Source organism: Canis lupus, chromosome 13, assembly GCF_011100685.1.
Source record: "Canis lupus familiaris isolate Mischka breed German Shepherd chromosome 13, alternate assembly UU_Cfam_GSD_1.0, whole genome shotgun sequence".
Taxonomy (NCBI): domain Eukaryota; kingdom Metazoa; phylum Chordata; class Mammalia; order Carnivora; family Canidae; genus Canis; species Canis lupus.
The window spans coordinates 26,503,020-26,517,430 of NC_049234.1; positions in this window are offsets into that span (position 1 = coordinate 26,503,020).

A 14,411-nucleotide genomic window follows, 5' to 3' on the forward strand; every position below is an offset into this window, starting at 1 on the left:
TAATGAGAAGATGAGAAGGAAGAGAAAGAGAAGGGGGAGGAGAACAAGGATGAATAAAAGGAGGGAAGGAGGGGAAAGAAACTACTTATGATAAATATTTAATGAACCCATATACACTCTCTGGGCTACACTCTTTATGTATATGGTCCCATTTTATCCTCACAAGAGTGCTGTTAAGTAATCGTTTTAATCCTCATTCAGTGGATGAGGAGCTTGATTCTGGGAGATTATGTGATTTCTCTAAAGTCACCCAGGAAGTAAGCGGCAGAGCCAGGATTTGAAACATTCAACTGGGATATGCTGGGATAGAAACTGGATTCTAACACTAACCTCTTCAAAGCATTACTCTGAAAGATCACAGCTACTGCCATCCATCGTGCCACAGTCTAGTGGGAAAAGCTGTCACTTCATTGCATTCCACAAGTGTGTTCCTGAAAAATACTATTAGCTTCTCAGGACAGTTTTTTCACCTATAATTGGGACTAAAGCATGATTTGTGACTCACATGGGATTGTTGGTAATATCAATTATGTTCACAAATGTAAGCCTACTTCATTATTATTGCATTGCTAGTCGTAGTATTACCCTATTTTTATTTCTATGGATCTCCTGTTGAATCAAGATTGAAGTTCTGGGGGCACTTGAGTGCCTCTGTCAGTTAAGCATCTGCCTTCAGCTCAGGTCATGATTCAAAGTCCTGGGATGGAGCCCTTCATCAAGCTCTCTGCTCATCAGGGAGTCTGCTTCTCCCGCTCCCTCTATGCATCTCTCTTTCTCTCTCTCTCTCTCTCTCTCTCTCTCTCCATTTCTTCTCTTTCTCTCTCTCATGCATGTGCTCTGTCTCTCAAATAAACAAATAAATCTTTACCCCCCTCCAAAAAGAAGATTGAAGTTCTGCAGCAGTGTAGAAATACACCCTCTTATCTCCCTCTTCTCAGGGAACTAGAACACTACTGTCATTTAGTATGTCACAGTTTAGGTAATTGAGCAATGTGGTGCTGCCACAAGATATGTTTACCGTAGACATGCTGCTCACTCTCTAGGAGGCTCACATGTGACACTGAGTGGGCTTTTCCACCCTGAGTCACCTTTATTCTTCTGAAAATGATTTTCAGTACAGTCTGACCAATAAGTTCCTAGTAAATATATCAGTGGTTTCCCCTTCCCCTTGCTTCCCACCCCTGCCACAAATGGATAGCATCAAGGGGACTAGAGGGAGAGATGGGAGTAAGATGTGAGGAGGTAGGAAGGTTTTGGCTCATCCATGTCATTAACTAACTAAGGGAACTATAATTACCCAGCACGCAGGGACTGTGAAAGTCACCGCTTTATATTTAGTGTCTGACACAAAAGTGAGGGGGAGTCCTTAATAAATGCTTGATGAACCCATGAATCAAAATAAGAGTAGTTAACTCTTTGGGAGTGTGTTCAATAGACAAGGCACTATGCTAAGCATTTTACATGCAGTTTCTTATTTAACCCCTTCAATGGTTATTTTTGACATTTTAGGGATCAGAAAAAGCACATTTAGAAAGGTCGGAAAACTCAATCAAGATCCTATGTTAGACCAGGATTTAAGTTAAGGTCAAGTGACTCCAATTTGGGCTTAGCCACCTTGATATAATACCTTGCTAGTCCAACCCTACAATTTTAAGGAAACAGAGTGAAAATGTTCCGTAGCTCACCTGAGGAACTCCATGTCTTCAAATCATGCCTAGGTGTAGGCAAGTCCTCGATTTGTAGAAGTATATGCCATGAGAAGGAGAAGGAAAAGAAAAAACACACTTTCATAGGGAAATAGACAAGGAGACTTTTCCTTGGAATGAATGGGTGCATTGCTGGATTTCTGAAGTTATCAAAGGCTTTGGCAAATGGAAAGGAAAGTCTGCAAGGAGCCTTGGAGGAGAATAAAGCAGATCCTAGAAGTTTCTAAGATGATTCATGACTTGTACAACCCAAAAGGGATGTCAGAAGCGCCCACAGAGATTTGGTTGTGGTAACACTGATTCCAAGACCACTGGACTGACTCTGAGAGAGACGTTTTTGCAGCAATTTCAAGGCTATGGATGAGTGGTGTAGTGAAAGCTTTACGAGCAGGGTCATATATGATGTATTCAGGAGAGGAAGAGCCAAGAACAGCAAGTTGTACTTGGTTATAATTCCACTCTATGGTCCAGAGAGAATGACTGTTTCCATATTATTTGGAAATAAAATGGTTGCTAGAGACAATATACCTAGGTAAAGGCTGTAAGATTCTGTCTCATGCAGGACAAACTAGAGCTATAGACAGGTGGACTTAAAAATGTTGTAACAGCTCTGGTGTGGAGGTGAGAAGCAGATAAAAGAATGACTAAATTATCCAATTTCCCACTTGTAACCCATAATATGATTTCTCTGGGGCTTAAGTTAAACCTGAGTCCTTCCATGAAGCTTTTTCTGATCCACTCAACTAACAGTGACACCTGGCTCTTCTAACTCCAGTCACTCATAGAACCTGTACTCAGAGCCTGCACTATATATTGCATTATATCATGCATTAAGTTTGGGCATAGATATGGATATCTTCCCTCCTGCCCATTCATTCAGTGGTGATGCTTTAAGAATGGGAGTTATATCTTGCATATCTTTTTATGCCTTATTATATGAGAACAGAATCATGGTGTTGTTAAATAAGCATACAACGTAGATTCACATAGAGCAGTTCTCAAATATTGTTTTGTCGTACAATTGCATAGTTTTGAGCAAGTAAGAAAGAGAACTAGCACTTGTAGATTTCCGACTTTATGTCTATGTGTCTAAGCCAAATATCGCCTTCTAGAAAACCAGGAGCTCAAGCTACTATGTCTAGTCCAGGAACAATTTTCCTGACCCCAAGGATAGCCAGAGGATAGATGGGATGTCATTTTCATATTGGACCAATTATTTCAAACTGATTGGATCATCATAGAAGCAGTATGTTAGGGAAAACCTCAACCGAAATTTTGGAAGATTAGAAAAGCTAATCAAAATTTGAAGGACTTAAGTCAGAGAGGAGGGGATATTAGCTAAAGCAAGGAGAAGGGCAAGAGAGAGCCTGGAACAATGCCCTAGATCAAAGAGTTTTGTTGCAGTGATTTTGAGTAATAGCAGAAATGAGTTCTCCACTCTGAGTGCATCACATTTGTGTTCTCATTTCCAGGGGAGCTTCAGCCTCCTCATCTGCGAAATAGAATGAGGGAGAATATTTGCCTCGCAGGATTGCTGTGGAAATTGAGGGAGATAATGTAAGTGATAGCACTGAGTACATACTGTGAATCTCTTCCTTTTGCCTACCATCTAATAAATTGTTTATGCTCGAAACATGTTCATTGAATACATGAATAAATACATAAAGTAGCTCATGAATCCTTCCTAGGGTCTTAGGCACTGCACTGTTTCCTGACTTTTGCCTTAAAATTTCTTGTCTCAGATTCTCTATCAAGGAATTGATGCATTACTTAATTGCCTATCAGGAACAGAAAGGTTCATTTATTTTTGCTCCTGCATGCCCTGGTGACTGAGACTTAAGAGAAGGTGGCAAAAAGATTCTGGAGAGAGCAGGGTTTGGAGGTTTACAACACTCTGTTTAGCTACAATGAGTATTTCTCTGGCAGGAATTATCTGACAGGCCACTGGTAAATAGGAGAATGATGTCAATAAAGTGCAAAAGTTGTGTTGGCCAGGACACAATTTTTTCAGTATGTGGATATTTTGAAGCAACCAAGGGTGACTTATCTCATAATTACAGGGAAAGTTCTGAAGTCAAAATTGAAAATCTATGAAGGGTTTTTTTTTTTTTCTTTTTTAGTGCATGGGGTGGCTAATTTAATGGCTCCCAGAACTTCAAGCTTTCCACAGTGTTGACCCAACAGGAGAGGACATGTGTGCAGATGAGGAATTATGAAGACATTTCCTCCTAAAATGAAACAGTGTATGAGTGAAGAAAGCTACATCTTGGATCAGACATTTAATTTTTATCATTGTGTTCTCTGTTAGAAGCAAGTGAATTGTAAAGACCTACATCCCTAAGGAGGAATGGATTCTTAAGCCCCATATTTAAGGCTACAAAGATTGACTATAATTCAAGATCCAAATATTTTTTAAATATTCTGAACTAAATTAAAATGAAAACATAACTTACCCAAATCTGTGGGATGCAGAAAAATTTAGCTGTACAGTTTTTGTGTTTTGTTTTTGTTTTTGTTTCTCAGTTAGCATAGTTATTGTTATTAGTGTCCAGTGCCACAGATTTTTGAGTTATCTTCCTCTAAGCTGATTTTTTTCATAAATTCTGTGATTCTTCATGAGTAATTTCATAGAGCATGAGGTTTCTCAGGAACACATATGGAGTGTCATGAAAGAAATATTGTAAGCATCAGAGGATCTGGGAGCTGGTATCCTTTGTGGGGTTTTAGATGATTGGAATTTCTTCTAAAGACTTCCACAATTAGTGACTGGGAAATCCAGGTTGAAGAGCAAATCAAAACGGTTACAGAATACAAGATTGGACCATGGAGCCAGAGAGACCTGTGGGGCTGGAAATCTGTGCAGGATATCACCATATCCAGGAAGATATGGTGATGAAAAAAGAGGCTCGGTCACCATAGCAATCTGTACTGAACTATCTCCCTAAAATTCATATGTTGAAACCCCAACCACCAATAAGACTGTTTACAGATAAGGCCTTTAAGGAGGTAATTAAGGTGAAATGAGGTCATGAGAGTGGGTCCCTAATCTGACAGACTGGTGTCCTTATAAGAGAAGGAAGAGACACCAGAACTCTCAGTCTGTCTCTGCACTCACACAAGAGAAAAGCCACATGAGGACAAAGCAAGAAGGTGGCAGTCTACAAGCCAGAAAGTAGTCCTCACCAGAAACCAAGCCTGCAGGCACCTTTTTCTGGGACTTCCTGCCTCCAGAACTGGAGGAAATAGATGTCTGTTGTTTAAGCTGCCCAGCCCATGATACTGTTATGTCAACCTGAGCAAGCTAATGCATTGTCTCAGAAGCTTGGATGACAATGATTCTTTACTGAGTTTTATAGAATTACCCCCACTTTTTGAAAGTTATGTTAACCACTTCGATTCTATAGAAGACCTACATCAGTACCTGTTTTCACGAATAGAAAGAAATCTGGGGATCCCTGGGTGGCGCAGCGGTTTGGCGCCTGCCTTTGGCCCAGGGCGCGATCCTGGAGACCCGGGATCGAATCCCACATCGGGCTCCCGGTGCATGGAGCCTGCTTCTCCCTCGGCCTGTGTCTCTGCCTCTCTCTCTCTCTCTCTGTGACTATCATAAATAAATAAAAGTTGAAAAAAAATAAAAAAAAAAAAAAAGAAAGAAATCTGAAAAGGATTTTTGCTTTTAAAAGAGCAAAGGGGGCATGAAAACAGTGTGCCTTCAGTGTTGGTTTTGCAGCAAGCTGTTACAGAAGAAACACTTGAAAGGGGAGTAGCACCACTGGGCTTCTTCCCTGGGGACCATACTCAGCATCTCAGCATCCACCCTGGAGCTTTGAACTGTATCTGGGAACACTTCTGCTTCATCCCGATTTTTTGTGGGCATCCACTAGCAAGATGTATCCTAAGATATCAGTAAACCCTAAGAAAGGTGATTTGGGGGATCTGAGAATGCTCAAAATTTTCCCATTTAAGTTAATGGTAATTTTTTCTTCACTTTATGTCATTTCAGTTTAGGAAAATTTCATAGGGATGTTCTATTTTCAGGTAGCAGGGGAAACCTGTACACCTAATGTGGGCTGTCCATGCAGAAGGGGTGAGAGACACTAGGAAGGGTCCTACGGAGAGGACAAAATGGGTCCAATGTGGGCTCTGCATTCTAAGAGCTCGTAAGTTATGGAATATTATGGAAATGTGACATAATAAGCCTAGGAATGAGAAGACAGAATCAATAAGTCCTATCTGAAAACCACCGACAGAGTGCTATGAGGTTGATTTCAAAGAAGAGAGCCTTTCCAATAACTGGTTAATAAAAAGATCTGTAGAGAAAATTGCATTCCAGAGTTCCAAGCCATTTTATATGAAGGCAATAAACCTGGAAGCCAATTTTCCATATATCTACCTAACTTGTACGATTTGCATATGTATCTTTTAATTCACTTGTTATTGAGGTATAATTTACAGATCATATAATGCAATGAAAGTATACATCAATACATTTCTCATGTAACCACCAAACAAATTAGATGTAAAACATTTATTTTTGGCTTCTCTTGTCTTCCTCCATTCTTTTTCTGGTTCTCTTTTTTCTTGGAGGGGGATAGATAATAGAATGGCCATGGGCTATATGAGAATTTTAACTTTTTTTTTCTTTCTTATTTATAAAAACACTAAACATTCAATTCCAGACAACCAAAAGCCCTACCTTCTTACCAACGCCCCTAAGGGGCATATCTTCTGCTCCATACCTTTTCTGTTTTGCTTTGTCTTTTGTTAATGCTTTTTAAAACAAATGAGGTTTTTATATAAATAAAGTTTTTACAGTGTGAAAAACAATTCACAGGATGTCAGAAACCTCCTTCATGACCTGTCCCAAATGCTATGACTTCAATCATTATAGACCTTAATTCATTCTACATTTGATGTAAATATGATTTTTTTTCCCTTTGAGGCTATTATGAATAAAATCATGTATAAGAATTCTTTTGGGAGTACCTGTGTGGCTCAGTGGCTCAGGGAGCACCTTTGGCTCAGGGGGCACCTTTGGCTCAGGTCGTGATCCCAGAGCCCTGGAATCAAGTCCCACATCAGTCTCCCTGCAGGGAGCCTGCTTCTCCCTCTGCCTATGTCTCTGCCTCTCTCTGTGTGTGTCTCTCATGAACAAATAAATAGAATCTTAAAAAAAAAAAAAAGAATTCACAGAAATGAATGTGTATTTTTGTGTAAATAACCACTTGAGATATAAATGATAATATAGATAGATATATTACCAAAGAGTTGATTTGCTGGGTCATATGGTGTATGCATGTTTATGTTTTGTAGATAATGTCCAATACATTTTCAAAGTATTGTACAATTTATAATCTCATTCGTAGTGCCCAAGTCTTCCAGTGGCTCCATATACTTGGCAACATTTGATATTATCAGTATAATTTTAGATGTTTTGGAGGTCGCTTTAAAAAATATTTCAAAATAAAAACAAAGAACAGGCAACAAATATAAAACAGTAACAAATATGGCTAATCAATAATCATTCTGAACATCAGGGGTCCACATGTACCAATTAAAAGACAGGAATTATCAGAGTGGATCAAAAACAAACTCAGCTATGTGTTGCCTACAAGGAACCCACTTTAAATATAAGCACACATATATGTGACAGGTAAATCAATGGAGAAAAATATACCATGCTAGTAATAGTCAAAAGAAAGCAAAAGTAGCAATATTAATTTTGGAAAGAACAAACTTCAAAGCAAGGAGAGTTGACAGGAATAAAAAAGAGCATTGCATTATGATAAAACGGTAAATTTTCCAAGAAAACATAATAATTCTTAACAGGTAGTAATGAACTACAGGGAGTCAAACTATGTGAGGCAAAAACTGATAGAACTACAAGAAAAAATAGAGGACTCCACTTTTATAGTCGGAGACACTTCAACACCCTTCTATCAAGAATGAACATATCCAGCAGGCAGAAAATCACTTAAAGATATAGTTGAACTCAGTACCATTAATTAACTGGATATAACTGACATCTATACATGTTCATACAACAACATACTGTTGTCAAACTCATATGGAACATTCACCAACATAAATCAAATCTGAGCTATAAAACATACCTTAACAAATTTCAGAGCAGAAATCCTACAATATCCACTCCCAAACCATAATAGAATTAAACTATAAATCAAAAACAGAAACATAAATATAAAATACAATGAGATTAAACAATATACTTCTAAATAAAAAATGGATCAAAGAGGAAAACACAAAGAAATTTTAAAATATCTTTAAATAAATGAAAATGAAAACACAACTTACCAAAATATATGAGATGCAGAAAATACAGTGCTTAGAGGGAAATTGATAACACTGAATTCACATATCAGAAAAAAAAAAAGAAAGATCTAAATCAATAATTTAAGTATCTACCTTGGGAATTAGGAAAAAAAGAACAAATTAAATCTGAAGGACGAAGAAGAAAAAGAATTAATAATAAGAATTAGAGCAGAAATCAGGGAAATAGAAAAGAGAAAATCAACAAAACCAAAAGCTGTTTGAAAAATCAATAAAATCAATAAACCTCCAATAAGGCTAAATAAGAAAAAAACACAAATTAGTAATCTCAGAAATGAAAGAGGAGCTATTACTGCAGATCACAGACACTAAAAGAATTATGCAGGAATACTATGAAAACTTAATATGCACAAATTTGATAACTCAGTTAAAATGGACCAATTGCTTGAAAGACATGATCTCAAACAGGAAGAAACAGATAATCTTAGTAGGTCTGTATCTATTAGAAAAAATAAAGATAATTAATAACTCCCTGAGGGATCCCTGGGTGGCGCAGCAGTTTAGCGCCTGCCTTGAGCCCAGGGCGTGATCCTGGAGAGCCGGGATCGAATCCCACATCGGGCTCCCGGTGCATGGAGCCTGCTTCTCCTTCTGCCTATGTCTCTGTCTCTCTCTCTCTCTCTCTGTGACTATCATAAATAAATAAAAAAAAATTAAAAAAAATAATAATAACTTCCTGAATAGAAAGCACCAGGCTTAGATAGGTTCACTGGTGAATTGCACCAAACATTTAATGAAAAACTTTTATCAATTCTCTACATTTTTCCAGAATATAGAAACAGAAGGAATACTTTAAAACTCATTCCTTGAGCCCAATATTGCCCTAATACTAAAACCAGGCAATCACATTACATGAGAAAAACTATAAACTAAAAGTACAAACCAATATTTCTCACTAACATATATACAAAAATCCTCAAAAACATACATATTAGCAAATTAAATTCAAAAATATAAAAAGAATTTATACACCATGACCAAGTGAAATTTATCCCAGATAAGCAAAGCTGGTTCAACCTTCAAAAATCAATCAATGCAATTCATCCCATCAATGGGTTAAAAAGAAAAATTGCATAATCATATCAATAGATGCTTAAAAAGCAAATGACAAAATCCAACACCTATTCATGATAAATACTCTCAATAAACTAAAAATAGAGGGAAATATCATCAACCTGATAATAAATAACGACAAAAAAACAAAAAACAAAACAAAACAAACAAACAAAAAAAAAACCTGCAACTAACATCAGACTCCATGATGAGAAACTAGAAGCTTTGATCAAGAACAAGGCAAGGCTGTTCAATCTCATCACAGCCTTTCAACATCTTATTGGAAATCCTATCCAATGCAATAAGACAAGAAATAAAAGGTATATAAATGGGAAAGAAGAGATAAAACTATTTGCATCTTTGTTGGCAGATGACATGGTCATCTATGCATAAAATCTGAAAGAATCAACCAAAAAGCCCTTAGAATTAGTAAGTAATTATAGAAAGATTGCAGGATATTTGGTTAATGTACAAAAGTTGATCACATTCCTATATACCTGCAAGGAACACCTAGAATTTGAAATTAATAACACAAATACTACCCACATTAGCATCCCCAAAATGAAATATTTAAGTATCAAGCAAAATATACACAAGATATACATGAGGAAAACTATGAAATCAAAGAAAATCTAAATAAATGGAGAGACATTCCATGTTTATGAATAGGAAGATTCAATATACTCAAGATGTCAGTTCTTCCCAGCTGGAATTGTAGGTTCAGTGCAATTCAAATCAAAATCCTAGGAAGGTATTTTGTGGATATCAACAAACTGATTTTAATGTTTATATGGAAAGGTGGAAGACATAAAATAACCAATACAACATTGAATGAGAAGAACAAAATTGGAGAACTGACTACTTATGTTCAAGGGGTACTATGAAGCTTTAGTAATTAAGATAGTGTGTTACTGGTAAAAGAGTAGAAAAGTAGATCAATGAAGCAGAAGAGAGAGCCCAGAGATAGAGCCACAGAAATCAACTGATCTTTGACAAAAGAGTAAAAGCATCACAATGGAGCAAAAACAATCTTTTCAACAAATGCTGTTGGAACAATTGGACATTCACATGTAAAAAAAATCCATTCTTGCACCTTTCACAATGGAAAATATGCTTAAATGTAAAATGCAAAACTATAAAACTCCCAGAAGATAGCATAGGAGAGAATCTAGATGACCTTAGGTTTGGGAATGACTTCTTAGATAAAATACCAAAGACACAATCCATGAAAGAAATAAATGATGAAAAGGGAATAAAGGGGAAAGGAGAAAAAATGAGTGGGAAATATCAGAAAGGGAGACAGAACATGAGAGACTCCTAACTCTGGGAAACGAACAAGGGGTGGTAGAAAGGGAGTTAAGCGGGGGATGGGGGTGACTGGGTGACGGGCACTGAGGGGGGCACTTGATAGGATGAGCACTGGGTGTTATTCTATATGTTGGCAAATTGAACACCTATAAAAAATAAATTTAAAAAATAAAGAAATGATGAGCTGTATTCCATTAAAATGTATAATGTCTGTTCTGCAAAAGACAACACCAAGAGAATGAGAAGACAAACCCATAAACTAGGAGAATTTACTTGTAAAAGATACATCTGATAAGGACCATTATTCCAAATATACAAAGAACTCTTAAACTTCAATTAAAAAAACACCAGATTAATAAACATAACAAAGACCTTAAAAGACATTTCATCAAAGAAAATATACAGATGTCAGGGGCACCTGGGTGGCTCAGTCAGTCAAGCATCTGACTCTTGATTTTGGCTCAGGTCATGATCTTAGAGTCACAAGGTCTAGCCCTGCATCAGGCTTTGTACTGAGTGTGGAGCTTGCTTGGGATTCTCTCTCTCCCTCTCCCTCTGCACCACCCCTATATGTCTCTCAAGAAAATTAAAAAAAAAAAAGAAAAATATATATACACACACAGATGGCAAATGAGCATATGAAGAAATGTTCCATATACTATGTCATCAGGGAAATGCAAATAAAGCAACAATGAGATACCACCACACACCTATTAGAACCAAAATATGGAACACTGATAATACCAAGAGCTAGCAAGGGTATTGAACAACAGGAAATCTCATCTATGCTGGTGGGATACAAAATGGTCCTGCCACTTTAGAAGGTACTTTGGCAGTTTCTTACAAAGCTAAACATACACTTAGCATATAATCCAGCAATAATACTTCTCGGTATTTAACTAAATGCGTTAAAACAAAAGGGTTTTCAGGACAATGAAAATACTCTATATGATAATATAATGATGGTTACACAGCATTATACATTTGTCCAAACCCATAGAATGTGCAACACCAAGAGCACACTCTAATGTAAACGATGCACTTTGGGTGATAATGATGTGTCTGTATAGGTTCATAAATTGTAACAAATGTACTACTTTGGTGGGGGATGTTCATAAGGAGGGAGCTCTGCATGTGTGGGAGCAGAAGGTAGTTGAGATATCTCTGTACCTTCTTCTCAACTTTGCTGAGAGTCTAAAACTGCTTTTAAAAACTAAGGAAAAAAATCTGTTTTGAATAATGAATATTTAGCAGATTTGTCCCATTTCTTATATATGATGATAGACACTGACTTTTTTCAAGCATTTATATGATTCATATCTTTTCCTGGTCTGCCTATCTTGGGGATAGCTTAAGATATTTTCAGGCCAGTTTGTCAAAGGCTTTAAATGATTAAAAATATTCCGTGATATTCTAAAAAGAGAAAAGTCCTTAGCAAGCCGAAAACAGTTCTTAGGAGAGGATTTAGCCTGTACGTATGGAAGACTACAGTCCTGCATATAAATTTTAGGTAAATGTAGCATTATATTGAATTGCTTGCTTGCTAGGTCTCTAATATGCAAACATACAGAGGGACAAGTGCAGGGCTTTGCACTTAGTAGGGGCAGGTAGCTCTAGACATGTGCCTTGAGTTAGTTGGCTTTAGGTGTGTTGCTTTCAGGCAGGGTGGTTCGGGCGTGCAATTTGAGATGCTTTCAAATGACATTGCGTGGGAGGGGTCAAACTAGAGCACTCCACTGAAAGGCTGCATTTTCCATTTTCCCCTCCCAAGTGTCTCAGTAGATAAATACTAGCTGATTACAAATGAGTGGAGTGGCGCCCTGAATGGAGTTTGGAGGATTGATTAATACGTCTCAGAAAGCCAAATCAAATAGCATGTAAATGGCTCCTGGAGAAAAAAAATTTCCCCGGCCAATTTTCCATGAGTGCCTGAGTTGATGTTGCCTCTCCATGGCCCCCTCCAGACATGGGCTTTTCTGTAGGCTGGTGCAGTTAAGACGCCCATGCAGTGTCCTAACTAAATCACACTTTCATAAAATAAGCAAACGTTGCTGAACCCTGGCTACACACCAGGCACAAGGCTGGGTGCCAGGAACAGATGAAAAAGGTTTGTCTCCGATCCCCAAGAGCTGGCATTTCCAGCCAGAAGGATAGGTCTGTGTGAAGAGTGGAAGAGTGTGCAAAAGGCTTGGGTGAAGGAGCCGGAAAATCTTTGCCTTAGGAATCAGAGACTGGTTTTATTCCTGACTGCTACTAGTAAGGTGAGTGTTCTTCAACAAGTCATTTAGTCCTTTTGAAATGCTGTTGATTTGCTTAAAAATACTGGCAAAGATATTTGGAGATGTTCGGCATAAAGCTCCTGGCGCAGGAAGGCACCTGATGCACGATTGTTCCTATTTTTATGCGCCATTGTTTGGTCTTGCTCATGTCCAGGGCCCATCTCCTTCCACTGTCAGGGTGAGTTTCACAGCTGCTAAGTCCTCTGACACTTTTATTTCACTCCTGAGCTTTCCTAACTTTCCAGGAAGTTAGATGTGGGGCTTTGAAGGATGATGTAAACACTAGACCTTCTTCGGTGGTTTTCAGACAAAAAGGAAAGTATAAGAAACCAGAAAAAAAATTTTTTTTTTTAAGACACAGACTTTAAGCTGCCTTGCATGAGTCCGTGTTGTCATCTCAAACTGGGCTGGATTTTCTGATTTCGTGTGACCATACCAGAAACAGAGATTGTTTGGTGTGCTTGGTGTATCTGAAGCCACATGCTGGTAGGAAAACAGGGACATGTAAAAACAGGATGTCCATCCATTGAAGGCATGGTTCAAAATTCAACATCTGAATTGAAACCTGTTACTTTCCTAAATTCAGATTTGGAATTGATCATGATCTTACCTAGTATCATTTGGGCCTGTATAGGAGGTAGGAGGGAGAGTAATGGTCCCCCCAGAATATCCGTATCCTAATCCTTAGAACCTGTTGAATACATTAGGTTACCTAATGAAGGAAAATCAAATGCAGATGGAATTGGGTTGCTAATAAACTGACCTTAAAGGGGGAAAATTATCCTGGATTATCTGGATACACCAGTGTGGTCACAAAGGTGTTGAGGAGTGGAAGAGGGGAACAGAAAAGAGAATTAGAAGATGTGACTATGGAAGAAAGGGACAGGGAGATGTAACATTAGTGGTTTTGAGGATGGAAGGGGGCCACAAGCCAAGAAATGTGGGCCACATCTAGGAGCTGAAAAGGCAAGGAAAGAGATTCTCCTTTCAGCCTCTAGAAAAGAGTATAGGCCTATAAAACTTTGATTTTAGTCCAGTAAGATCCATTTCAGATTTCTGACCTCCAGAACTACAGGACATTGTAGTTGTTTTAAGCACAAGTATTGTTTTAAACCACCATCTATGTGCGGTGATTCATTACGGTGGACATAGGAGATAAATTAAACCAGAGTCACAGATTAGAACAAGATGCTACAATTTACTGGGCCCCACAGTGGACTCACTTGTGAATTATTCACTGACCGGGAAGCCTTACCAGAGCTTTGTTAGTGGTTTTCCTAACAAAACATCTGAACAACAAAAGCTACCCCCCACCTTTACTATTACTAATTTGAAGATATTTTACTAATAGCTATTATTATTTAAAGTGTAATGGTTAATAATAAATAGTAGAACAGTTGTAATTTATTGGGAAATTGTTATTTGTCAGTTTTAATGTTAAATACTTTATAAACATTATTTCATTTAATCTTCCAAATAACTCTTGGAGTAATGTGCAATTTTACAGCTAAGGATTCTGATACACAGGGTCCTAAAAGACAAGAGAAATAAGATATGAGTATGTCTAGGTCCTAAGTTTGCACTCACTCTCAATTATTTATCTCTTTTCTTTTCTTTTTTTTTCTTTTCTTTTCTTTTATTTATTTATTTTTTTAAGATTTTACTTATCCATTCATGGGACACACAGAGAGAGAGGCAGAGACACAGGCAGAGG